At 42.3% G+C, this 13358-nt stretch overlaps 1 protein-coding gene across 5 annotated transcripts in view; it reads right to left on the bottom strand.

Moving 5' to 3' along the window:
* DAB1 (DAB adaptor protein 1) overlaps positions 1-13358 on the bottom strand; it is a 1091055-nt gene that overhangs the window by 558241 nt on the left and 519456 nt on the right. For all 5 annotated transcript variants that reach the window (XM_070609446.1, XM_070609447.1, XM_070609439.1 and 2 more), the window contains one exon: positions 3506-3578. The gene's annotated coding sequence lies outside the window, so the exon portion shown is untranslated. The remainder of the gene's footprint in view (positions 1-3505; positions 3579-13358) is intronic.

Raw genomic sequence — 13358 nt, 5'->3', positions numbered from 1 at the left:
TGCTCAATGCCAGACAGTTGGAGCAGAGATTTTAATCCAAGACATTCAGCTTTGGAAAGCAACACAGCTGCCACCACCACCAAAAACAACAGACAAGGGGAATTACTACATGGTTAAGAACTCTCTCAAAGTTTTGACAGTGGAGCTCTGTGGTGTCTGGAATCTCCTACTTCCTTCCAAGTTGGAGAACGTGTGATTCTATCAAAAGAAAGAGGGAAAATAGAGGGGTAAACAGAGAATCTGGGAAAATAAAAACAGATAAGGAGGCATTAAAGGGATGAATTCAAGAAGGGGGGAGAAAGGAAGGAAGACGAGCAAAAACAGCTTTTCGTGTCTTATTGCTGTCTCACTACTCAGATGGCAAGGCATGAGTCTCACCTGTGCTGACTGAACATGAATACAAATGAATACAAAAGTGGGCACATCGAATCAATACAATAAGTAGATAGCCAACAGCTCAGTTACGCTGAATGCTGACATTCAATCAATTTTAGAAGGTAAGTGACAAAAAGGCTCAAAAGAACACCAAGGAATGGGGATCTGACTTTAGCAACTATTCAGAATTGGGTCCCCCAGGGTGACTTCTGAGCATTCTCAGGACAGGTCAGATCCTAGGCCACTACAGGTTAGCTAGTGAGGACAGGCAGGCAGTCCTTCAAGTCTCTTTCCAGAAGACAATGACAGCACGGAAGCCTTTGAAAATCACTGAGTACATGCTGGTGTACAAGACTCTGGTTGCTGAAGAAGTGTAATGGCCAAGTGCGTGGCTCTCAGACCTGCATCTTCACTGTGGAACTGAGTGACTGTTGTTCAGTATGCTGTGACTGGCTGGTCTGTGGATCATTTCGTCTCCAACCCCTTCTCACCCAGCCCAGAGCTGCCTATCCCTTGAGGTCCAGCTCAGTAGCATCTTCCATCACAGCCCAGTTCCTAGCATTGCTCCTCTGGGCTTCTTTCTGTCTGTTCTGTATGATAATTAACTGTTTACCTTTCTGGGCTCCTTGGCCGGAGGGACTGCATCCTGCTTTTTTCACATTCCACTAATGGCATGACAAGTGCCTCGGGAACACTACAGCTGAGAGTCGCCGCACTGCTCCCTCTCTACCACACAACATCCTGCCTACAGAAAAGCCTGATATTCCTTCCTTTCCAGAACTCCTCAAAGTTCTCTCTTCTTCTCTGTCCACACTGACCCTGGCCTAGTTTATTTCCTCATCATCCCTTTCTAGGAATAGATGAAGAATCTTCAGACATCTCCTCCACTGCCTTCAATGCATGATCTGTCTCCACTTCAAAGGGATAGGATCGTTTCAAACTGGAGAAGTGGTGCCCCTTAGGACTGCTCCCTAAGGAGAAGTGACGTGAACATCCAGGGCTCCAGCTCCCTCCAAAGCTATATTTCACTTTCCTTGTTTTTCAAATCTCATGAATAGTCTCTCCCAAAAGCAGTCGTCAGGGTCACATTTGTTCCTCCTTCTTTGGCTTGTTGATTCACCCTTCCTAACCAAACAAGCCAGGAGAATCCTGCAGAGCCCCTCAACTTTGACCCAGGTCAGAACACAGACCACTGAGCTGTCTCACTCTTTAAAAACCAAGACGTTTAAACCAGAACATACCAGTAGGGGATACAGCCACCACACACCTGCACGTGATTTCCACCCTTCAAAGCTCTTCTGGGCACGTCAGTCTTAACAATTACAGAAGATACATATTATTGTTACCACTTTATAAATAATACAACAAAAGCTTGGCGCACTATGGTGGCTCGTGCAGGGTCTCACAGCTGGTTAGTGGCAGAGTTCAGAATAAAACCTTGAATTCCTGAGTCCAGGTGAGGTACACGTCTGAGAGAGCTTTTACTCCATTACTCTGGATGCTTGCTGATTTTAAACTTTTAAGTCATCACATCTATATATTTTCCGCCTCTGTCTATAGGCCGAATGCATTAGAGAGATTTATTAGACAGGCAATCTGGAAAAGATCACTGTTTTCAGAAGCTACTACTCCCCAGTCCTCCTTGGGTAGAAAACCTTAATTTGTCTTCCCAAATTCACTCCACCTCAGAGAATAGCTTTGCGGATGGAAAAGCAATAATAAAAGACCAAACTCAGACCAGCTGCAAATGCTCAGCCCCTTCTCTCCGTGGTGGCAGATTACCAGCTTCCCCCAGGTCCCAGTCACTTACGTGCCCAGTGAGCTGTCTGAATAACCCGGCCAGCTACCGGGGAGAGCGCTCCCCCGCCCCACCCCCACTTCTCATTTAACTCTTCTCATTAGAGGAGGCCAGGGCACAAGCCAGGTTAATGTGTCAAAAAGTCAGCAAGGAAATACAAAACCTGACAGTTGAGGAAGCCCAGCTCCCAGGCTGCTCCACTATGGCAACCCTCAGAAAACAGGTTTCTCAGCCTCCTCACCAGGGCACTTAAATGAGTAGTGACATTTGAGTCCCTCGGAGTAATTAATTTCCTCTGTCCCCAATAGCTCCTCATATTTCTAATGAATTTTCACAAGTCTCAGATCCTCCAGCCTCCCAGCTCCCTCTCCAGTCCTGCTGTTCCCCAAGGTCCCATAACAAATAGCTCCCATTCGTATTTGCCTTGCAAACTCACATAAACTGGAAATGATAAATACATTATCTAGGCTTTTTAACGGACCATTGTTTAATTTTCTATGCTTGTCTGGCTGGGGAAAAGATGAATATTACCTTGTGGAGAATAAGATTTCTATTCCATTTCAGGGGGGTTGGGGGTAATCTATGGCAAGAAAGCAGCACTCCGTTCCTCCTAATAGGCAGTGCTGCTAATTAAGAGTGTGAGGAAGGGACATCCATCCACCAGTCTGTGATTCATTCAGTATTATCCCTGGTAAACAAGAAATAGATATTGGAATGAATGCTTCTAATTTGTCAAAAGAAGAGGCATTTTCAATTGTGTCTTCCTGGCTGGCCGTATGAAGTACATAATTCAGTGTCGCCATCATTTGAAAGTTTAGGACCTCAAAATAATAGTACCTACCCCTTGAGCTCGTAAATCTCCAAGTCTGTTTCCTATGTGGAAACATTTATCTTACATATGGTAAGATTTCACGTTAGTTTTCACAATTGCGGATGGTTCCTTCTGTCGGTAAATACATTGATACAGGGGAATTTGAGAAGGGAGAGCTAACGTAGTTGTGTTTAAAATCAAACCAATCTGAGACAAGCTATTAGCAGATGCTAAAATCCGGGCAGGAAAACTTAAGGCTCCTAATGACATTTAGTAGCTTCTTGAAGAAAAGAAGAAAGAGAATCAATATTCTTTCTCTAACCACAAACACAAAGTAGACAGAGAAAAGCCACACTAAGCACCAATTCCCAAAGGCTCCATGAACCCTGTAGGATGTTTTAAGGAGGCATAGCAAGCACAAAGGTCATTGCTTCAAGAGGACCCAGAGACGCTGGTAAGCAATTTTCCCAAAAAGAAAGAGTTTCCTCATATTGGAAAGACAACTGGCCTCAAATATTTACCTCTGTGTTGTGCAAAAGGGCCCTTCAGTCATGAAGACTCAGCACCAGGTTCACCATCATGTCTTGCCGAATGCTGAAAACAAATAAAACGTGATATTAAAAAAAATTATTTAATGGTCTTGTTTGTCTTCGCTCTCTTTCATTCAAGAAATATTTACTAAGTTCCTACCATACGCCAGGCACTGGAAATACGGAAATGGATAAAACAAAACACCACCAACAAAAAAATCAACGAATACAGCTCATTGTAAGTACTGGGCAAGAAGTGGTACACAATACTTCTTAGGTAGGAGGGAGTCAGGATATGTGTGTGTGTGTCTGTGGGTGTCTCTTTCTGGGACACAGGTGTGTGCACACACTCACACACATATCTACACATACACAGAACCGTGTAAGAATTTTTAAAGAACTTCCCCATATTTGTAATTTGTCTGACTCAAAGTCTTGACCTCTTGCCTTTAGATCAGTAAAGAATAAGGCATTGGAGCAAATGTCAAGAGTCTTAAAAGGGATCGCACCCTTTAACCTGTAATTCACCTTCCGGATTCCTTCTCGAGGAAACAATCATGAATGCAGGTCCTCATGTGCACAAAGATTGTCATCACGGTGTTATTTGTAGGAGGGAAACAACCAATAGAGGAATGATAAAGTGAATGTTAGTATCTCTACACAGACTAATGTTATGCACATATAAAAATAATCCTTAAAATTTTCAGGTTATGAGAAAATATAACAAAATTATTTACAAAGTTTGAGCTCATCCATGTAGAAGTTGGTCTTCAAAAATATGCCATTGTTAACAGTGGTTATCTCTTTGCAGTATGATTATAGGCTATTCTTCTCTTGTTTCTTCAAGCATTCCAAATTTTCTACAAAGGTCCACGCATTATTTTTCTAGACAGAAAATAAACCTACAAACAGAAGTTCAACTCCAGCATCACCATTTCTGGACCGCCTCTTTGACTGGGGACTACGCGATCCATGCTCCCCCAGCAGCAACTCCATTCTGAAGGTAACAGTGCACTGGATTGTCCATTTCCATCTCCGCCTCCCTCTAGCTGTGACTCCTGAGGAAGCTATCGTGCCTTATTAACCCTTGCTTCCCGTGAATCTAGCCCAGAGTTGAGCTCATAGGCATCACTCAATCAATGTTGCTGCATAAAAGAAAGAGTGCGTGAGTGAGTGAATGAACGAACAAAACACTTAATAAATGGAACTGACGACAAAAATTACATTAAGAAAATTCCTCATTCAAAATAATCAGTGACAGTGAAAGTTACGTTCCATTTGGATTCACAGAAGATAGAAAAAGATGGAAAGCAGAGAGAGCAATTTTTCAGAGAAGACAGTGAAACTGAGAAAAAAGAGCCTACGGTTAAAGCAACTACAAAAAAACTCAACATAATGGAATATCCCAGCCTACTGATCTTCTGATGTATTCCAAGACCAAGAATCTGTTTAACGCAGGAATATTTATTTAGTAACAATATCCCATTACAGCAACCCAGTTATTTTACATGTTTGGAGTTACACATGCATAAACTAAGTAGATAACTTGTTATTAGTTTCAATCAGCAGTAGCTGGTTGACTCCTTACTAAAGGGGAAAAAAACGCTACAGGATAGATTATTGTAAGATTTTTATACCAATTCAATCTAGTTTATTGTAAAACTTGTGAAATATAGCCAGGATATTAAATTACAGTTATATTTCTGTCGTGGTAGATCTGGTTTGAATCCCGTCTTTGTCTTTCAAGGGCTGGGCAATCTTGGGCTAGTTATGTGACGTCTCTAAGGCTCCGTTTTCTTACATATAAAATGAGATAATAATAATGCCAACCTGATAAGGTTATTGCAAAAAACAAATAAAATAAGAGAACGCATGGCATCCAAAACAGGCTTCAAGCTCACGCCTGTTTACACTAAGACCTGGAGTTCTTAAACATACACTAGCCTCCTTTTTACTATGTGCAATGAAGTATGCTAAGCTCTGTGCAGATATTATCTCATTTCATCCTCATAATATTTGTTATGGGGAGGTACTATTTTTCCACTTTATAATCCTCTTCATTTTTCTACTATCAGTAGCTACGTGCCTTCTTTCACTTCTGATTTTAGTTACTTGAGTCTTCCCTCTTTTTCTTAATCAGTCTACTAAAGGTTGTAAATTTCATTATCTTTTTGAAGAACCAACTCTTGGTTTTGTTGATTCTCTCTATTGTTTTTCTCTTCTCTATTTTATCTTATTTTTCCACTTTAAAGATGAGGAAACTGATGCCCGCTTCTAAACAGTTACTAGGTGTCTGAGTCGAGATTTAAACCAAGAATGTCTGGTTCCAGAGCCTACTCTCATCAATCATTATGAAAAAAGTCACTGACGCTGGGTTTGCGCCCACTCTTTGACTCACGACAACATTCAATGCACAATTTTGCTATGTCACACCATTTTATTTGATATGCTGTGGCTTTAACTTTACTCCCTGGTAGACACACTTAAGTCCCCTCCTATTCCTTTTCTTATTAAATATTTCAAGCATAAAGTTGAATATAGACATAATTATAAGCAAAACCTATGTACTACCACCCAGCCTGGTCAGATATTATTCTGCCATATTTGCTTCAAATCTTTTCTTTTTAAAATAAAACATTATAGATATAAGCAAGTTATCCCTTGAATTCCTTCCTAATTCCACAAAGATAACTATTCTCCTAAATGGTCACACATGTTTTTCTACTTCGAATACATAATTGCATCCATAAACAATGTATAGCACTGTTTTGCATGTTTTAAAATTTTGGTTAAATGGTATCTCACTGTAGGCATCCATCTGAGGCCTGCTTATTTTGTTAACTATATTTAAAGATTTTTGCCACTTTGATAGAATTAGCTTAAATTCTTTCATTTTAACATTTAGATAGTATTTTACAATATGTTTATATTCTGACTTAAGCATTCACATTGATGGACATTTGGGCTGTTTGCAAATTCTAAGAATATAAGTAGTGCTTCAATGGACATTGTTGTATTCCTTGGGCACATCTGTGTGGGATTTCTCTATGGACTTGCTGGGCCATTGAGTAGATACATCTTCAAAGTTATTAGATGTGACAAATTGCTTGAGAAAGTGGCAGTAGCATTTAATGCTAATCCAGCATCAGTTCATATGATTACCAACATTTGGTATTATCAGACTTTAACGTGTTTCCAACCTGATGGATATCAAATATCTTGTATTTTAGCCAGCATTTCTCTAATTACAAGTAAGATCAAGCGTCGTTTTATTATTTCTATTTTATTTTATATTTTTATATTAGGTTTCTTCTTCTGCTTTCTATATGCCCATTTTTCTATCGAGTTGTTATAGGAGGGAGACGAGACACACTAAGCAAATGAGAAACTAAAATACCCAGTGTGGCAGAAGGTCGTGTGTGTCACGGAGAGCCCAGCAGCAGAGAAGGTGAATCAAGAGGGCTGGGGCCGAAGTTTGATGTTAAATAGGGTAGTTAGGAAAGACCTTACCAGGAAGGTGACAGTTAGCAAAGTCCTAAAATTGGTGTGGGCACAAGCCACGGGAAGAAGCAGTAAACATGGGAAGAAAATGGTAAAATTGTAATTTGATCAAGATACATAGTGGTCCATAAGGATTTGTTATAATGATGTTCTATATACTAATTCGTGTACTTTAGATACAACCCTTTTGCAATTATATGTGTTGCAACTATTTTTCCTAGTCCAAAGCTTGTCTTTTTATTTTGTTTATAGCTACATATAAAACTTTTTAAATTTTAATATAATAAAATATATTAGTACTTCCCTTAAAGTATGTGCTTTTTTGTTTTATTCAATAAATCCATTCCTCTCCTGGGCCATAAAGACATTCTCTTATGGTTCCTTCTCAAATTTTTAAAGTTATGCCTTTAATCCACTTGGAATTGATATTCTTTACAGATGTCAGGTAGGATTCAATAAATTTTCTGTATAGATATGCATTGTCCTCATACTATTTATAGCTTAGCCTATGATTTCTGTGTTGATTTGTAATGATGTATTTATGGTGTACAAAGTATTCAATCAGTATCGTCTATTTTGAGGCTCTAGACTTTATTCCATTGGTCTAGTTTTCTATTCCTATGCAAATACCCATACTATCTTAATTACTGCAATTTCATCGTAAATTTTCAGTCAGTAGGACCTATCTATCCGTCCACCTGCCCATCCATCCGTCAGTCCATCCAGCCAGCCATGTATCCATATATATATCTCCATCCATCCATCATTATTACTCATAAATATTTGCTCAGAGCCTAACTGTGCCAAGTCCTGGTTTGATCACTAGGGATTTCTTTATTTTTATTTATTTTTTCCAAGGAAGATTAGCCCTGAGCTAACATCAGCTAATCCTCGCCCCCTTTTTTTTTTGCTGAGGAAGACTGGCCCTGAGCTAACATCCATGCCCATCTTCCTCTACTTTATATGTGGGATGCCTGCCACAGCATGGCTTGACAAGCAGTGCCATGTCTGCACCTGGGATCCGAACCAGCGAACCCCGTGCCGCTTAAGTGGAACGTGCGCACTTAACTGCTGTGCCACTGCCCGGCCCCGACTAGGGATTTAGTAACAAACTAAAGAGATATTCCTGCACTCATGGAGCTTACGTTCCAGGGGATGGAGACAGACACTAAACTAATAAATGATCAACCTAGAGTATGCCAGATGATGATCCGTGCCACAGAGAAACATGAAGCAGGAAAGAAGCACATGTCAGCATCTGACACAATACACAAGCTGAAAAATCTACTGGGACAGAAATGAACTTCTTTTAAATACACACCAGACAGTTAGAGTTTGCAGAAAAATAAAGAGTGCTCATGCCAGGCCAGCCTGGTGGCGCAGCGGTTAAATGCACACATTCCGCTTCTCGGTGGCCCAGGGTTCACTGGTTCGGATCCCGGGTGCAGATATGGCACCGCTTGGCATGCCATGCTGTGGTAGGCGTCCCACATATAAAGTGGAGGAAGATGGGCATGGACGTTAGCTCAGGGCCAGTCTTCCTCAGCAAAAAGAGGAGGATTGGCAGTAGTTAGCTCAAGGCTAATCTTCCTTAAAAAAAAAAAAAAAAAGAGTACTCATGCTTGGAATCTAGCAATAGTTGACAGCTTCTGGTGAAGAACCTCTACCCCCGAAGGATGCTCCTGTCCTTGCCGGGCTGTGACTACAGGTAATGTATCTTAGTCACCTAGAAGGAAAGGTCTGGGCACATATGCATTCCATCTGGTCCTTTTCTGTGGCCCGACTCACGACGCGGGTCTTGGGTCAGAGCCCTGGACAGTGTGGAAGCTGGAAAAGTTTGTGCTTCTGGAGGCCTGGAAATAAGCCCAGAATTCTCAGACACAGCTAACCCCAAACACCAATGTCTTACATGCTGTCTGCAGGTGTTGAATAGGCAAAACTGAATAAACACTATCTTTGCTACCTTCCCCAAGTCATAGAGTAAAAAGCCAAGGAATAGTTGCTTTTTAAAGTTTGTTTTATACCCGTTTTCACATCCCTGGCAGTTATCACCACTGATCTGATGAAATTTAGTATGGTTTCTTATTTACACAATGGGCTCTGTATGACTCTGGACAAGTTATGTCACCTTTCTAAACTTCAGTTTCCTCACTTTAAAGGGGGGTAATAATACCTAGTTGCAGGCTTCTTGTGACCATTAAGTACTATGTTGACAGGCATGAGTATAGTGACTGGTATGTGGGAATCATGGCAGGTCTTAGAATTAGAATTGTTATACAAATAATTCTAGGTATGGGCCAAAGATCTCCGAGACATGTCCATGTCCTGTCTGGGTCTAAAACCCCAGCCTCTCTGGGGCCTGTTCCTATCCTACACATAGAAGATAAATAGAAGAATTAGAAACAGAAACCCTGGTTCTGGCCCTAGCACTGTATCATCACCAGCACATGAGGACTGCCTGTGTCCCAATGAGAGCCACCACATGTAAACAGCAACAATGTTCGGGTTATCTCATTTGCATATCCCCCCAAACTCTACAGCCAATTGGATGAGGGTAGCAGAGCTGGCATTTACACTAATTACATTTAGGATCAACACATCAGAGTTTGCTAATTTGCATACATCCAATCATAGCAAAGGTAACACTCCTAGGGGAGCCAATCACAGTAGGGAAGCCCCCACTACAGAGCGTGAGGGTCCTGAGCTTGTACAGCTCCCACCGCAGGGGACTGCTGACCCTCCCCTCTCCTAATGTTGCAGCCAGTCTCTGGCTAGAGGTCTGGAACTTGTTCTGACAAGAACGCTCATGCCAGATCCAATCCACACTGACAGTTTAGCAGCAGCCAGGACAGTGACAGCGTCCGTACCCACAAGGCAACTAGTGGGCCAGGAGAGGCACCACCTCAAGGTTAGGGTACTGTGACCTTTTACCTGTGGTGTGTAAGTAAGTATTAATAAGGAGAAAGGTTTAGTCATGAGAGGTTAAATGCTTTTATGTTGGATATTTCTTTGCTATGTTGAGTAATTCTATAATAAATCCAGATAATTAGAAAAGGTCATCTCTGGTTGAGTTCTGTTTATTACATCAAAGACAGCAGATGAATATAATATAGTTCATGGGTCTTGGACCCCCGTTAGCTTTGACAGACTGATTCACTTATTCATTTATCCACCCAACCATCCATCCATCCATCCATTCGACGAATGTTTACTGTGCCCTGATATATCTAGACACACTTCTAGGCTCTGGTGATATTAATGGTGGCCACAGTCAACTGGGGACCGACAAGTAAACAAAGACAACACATTCTACTTAATTCTAAGATAGAGGTAAGTACTGGCTTTAGAAGAGCACAGACCGGGGTCCCCTTAAAGGGAAGTTGGCGTCCTTCACTTCAAAGGCAGCTTAAAAAACAAAAACAACTTTGGCACTATTGTTCCATTTGTTCCAATTCCCCTGGGTCTTCTAGCATCTCTCCCACCCCTGCTCCTGCATCTTGCAATGTTCCCGTGTCCACTGTCTTTATATCAAGCTCCCTGTCCTGCTCCTTGCTTTGCTCTTGGTCTTGATGGACTATGGGCCTCTTTAGCTGTGATTTTCAGCACTTCTATACACATAGCTTTCCCTCATTCTCCAGACACTCTCATTCTGGGGACTTCAGGTAATGCACTGGCCCAGTTCTGGTCTCTGGGAGCCTCATGCCCATCCCTTTAAGCCAAATGGAGCAGCCTGTCTCTTGAATGAATTTTGAGGAGGCTCCTACGTGAAAATTCCTTTGCCCTAAGACCTGACATCTCTGGGTACTGCCTGGAGACACCAGTACCCAGCACAGGGCTGCCTGCCTGTGTGTCTGGTGGCTACAATTAAGGGCAGCAGGGCAGAAAGCAGATCCGCTGACACCGCAGTTAGACGAGCTTGCACCGCGGCTAGAACACACCCTCGGAGGAGCACACCAGTAAATTGTCCCACTAATTAGTTTATTATTTCACTGGAGAGATCAAATACATAAATAAAATTAATAAACCCTGCAAAATCAGTGCATCACTGGAAATAAAAGTATTTCTCAGGTCATTGACTTAAACACAGAGATTACATGCTAGAATAATGTTAACACAAGAAAGGCAAATTCTGCTGCCTCGTGGGCTGGAAGGTACAAGCAGCAGCTGGAGGTGTGGGAGGGGGTGGGTGGTGAGCCTTGGGATGGCCTGGAAAACACGGATGGTGTTCTCTACCCTGTCACTACTCACAGTGTGACCTTGAACAAGTCACATTCCTTCCTCACCCCCACGAATGAGCCCCTTTACTTAGGAGTAAAATAAGGGGGCTGAACTATTTCTGAGATTTATTCCAGCTATGGCATGCCATGATTACGGGAATCAAATGAAAACCAAACCTGGATTATTATGAACTCAATAAATAATGCATAATGAAAATGAAATGAAATCTGATAACTTGTAATATTCCAGTATGGATATAAGAACTTGGAGAGATCTTAGATGTAACATCTAACCAAACATTCACCTTATAAATGAAGGGAAAAGAGGACAGAACTCACATTCATTGAGGGCCTATTATATATGAAAAACCGTGCTAAGGATGTCCTCATAGCAACCCGAAGAAATATGGGGTTGCTCAGAGAACAAATAAAATGTGGCCAAATCCACACAGAGAACAGCAAAACTAGGTTTCCTACTCCCTAGACAAAGGCTTTTCCCCCAAACTGTTTTTAACATCCAGCCTCTTACTGGGACTCCAGGCCAGGTTGCTCACTGCCTAGCAGCTTGCTGGACTCTTGAGAGATACTACGAGTGCCGGGCCTTGTGTAGTGCCCCATTTGTACATCATTCACACAAGTACGGATGGCAAAAAGAGTAGTGCAGTCGAGACGGAGAGCCCAGCTCAGGTGACTGCTCCCAGGCATCAAAGGACATGACATGTGCACAGCTTCCGCCTTTAGGAGTGAAGCACTCAGTCCGCAAAGACTGGGAGTGTTGACTCCGACAGCCTGTAGCTGAGTATCTGCTTTGCCTATTGCCCTTGGCTGAAGATCACCTCCTCTGCCACGAGCACAGCCCTTTCCTGGGGACAGCCTGCATCCAATGACTGGCAGTGAGGGGGGCGGAAATAAAAGCCTGGCCTCCTTGCTTCAAGTTGACACCACTCTGCAGGGTCGTCCCAGCTTCAGAGCTTCCCACCGATTTGGCTGAGGCCTTTGCTGGGACCGCATCATGTTTGGCTCCGCCCATCTGACCAGTCCTGATTCCTTTACTCCCCAGTAAATTTCCTACATGCAAGTCTCGCTCAGTGTCGGCTTCCTGGGAAAGGTGACTGGAAGTGCTGTGAAACTTTCAAAAAGCACAATACAAACAAACAATTCAATCAAATGAGGAAATAATAAGAAACGATGGTGAGTTTGTATGGAATAAGAAACTTGGAAACAAATCATTCCTCAGGATGAGACTTTCGGACTTGGATAGCCTGAGCAAAAATCAGGCGCAGGTAAAGAAATTGTCTCATCCTGTCTAAAGGTGCCCCCTCTTAGGGGAGGGCGAATGCAGAGGTCAGTGGAGGGGAGGCAGGTTGCTGCCACACTGTGAAGTAGTCAGAATGCCAGAAGGAGCTGCAGTCCTGTGTGGGCTCTTCCTGCGTAACCTTGACCCTGGTACTGAACCTCATGGAGCCTCAGTTTCCTTAACTATAAAATGGGTATGATCCCTATTTGCAGGACTTTTCTGACCCTCTACCTCTGCTTTGGCACCATATATAGTGAACCTCTCTCTAGAATTATCCTAGAGAGAAAATGCTGCGACTTTGCAAGATAATGATTTCACACACAGGGTCTTAAAATCTCTTTTGTGCCGCCCCTGGTTTGTCTCTGAACTTACTAGGACACCGTACAGCGGGCTTCTGGTGGAGGGTAGTAATGAAAGAAAAGGTCCTGGCAAATTTTAGCCTCAGGAACAAAAGGAATGAGATGACGATATAATGATGACTGCAAAAATTAAATGCCCTGAGGTTTGGAGAACATCTAGTCTCTCAACTGCCACAGCCTGTGAAGTAAACTCCTAGAAGGAAGTCAGAGATTCCTGGCATCTCTGGGGTTTTATTTTTAGTGCTCTCCCCTTCCTGACTTTTTTGAATTAAAGCAAAACAGATCTATTGGCTAAAAAAAGCTCTGTCCAGAGATGGTTACATCATTCATTAGTTGTATACAAACATATATGGTAATGAGAAACCACTCTCTAGAATCATGTACAAAGCACTGTGGAAGCAGAGTGGAAGGAACATTGAACATCGACTGGGGGACCCGGGGCAGAGAGACAGAGATGAGTTTCTAAGGGA

The sequence above is a fragment of the Equus przewalskii genome, chromosome 2 (genome assembly GCF_037783145.1).
Source record: "Equus przewalskii isolate Varuska chromosome 2, EquPr2, whole genome shotgun sequence".
Lineage (NCBI taxonomy): Eukaryota > Metazoa > Chordata > Mammalia > Perissodactyla > Equidae > Equus > Equus przewalskii.
Note: the sequence above shows the minus strand (reverse complement) of the source record. Positions and strands in the feature narration are given on the sequence as shown.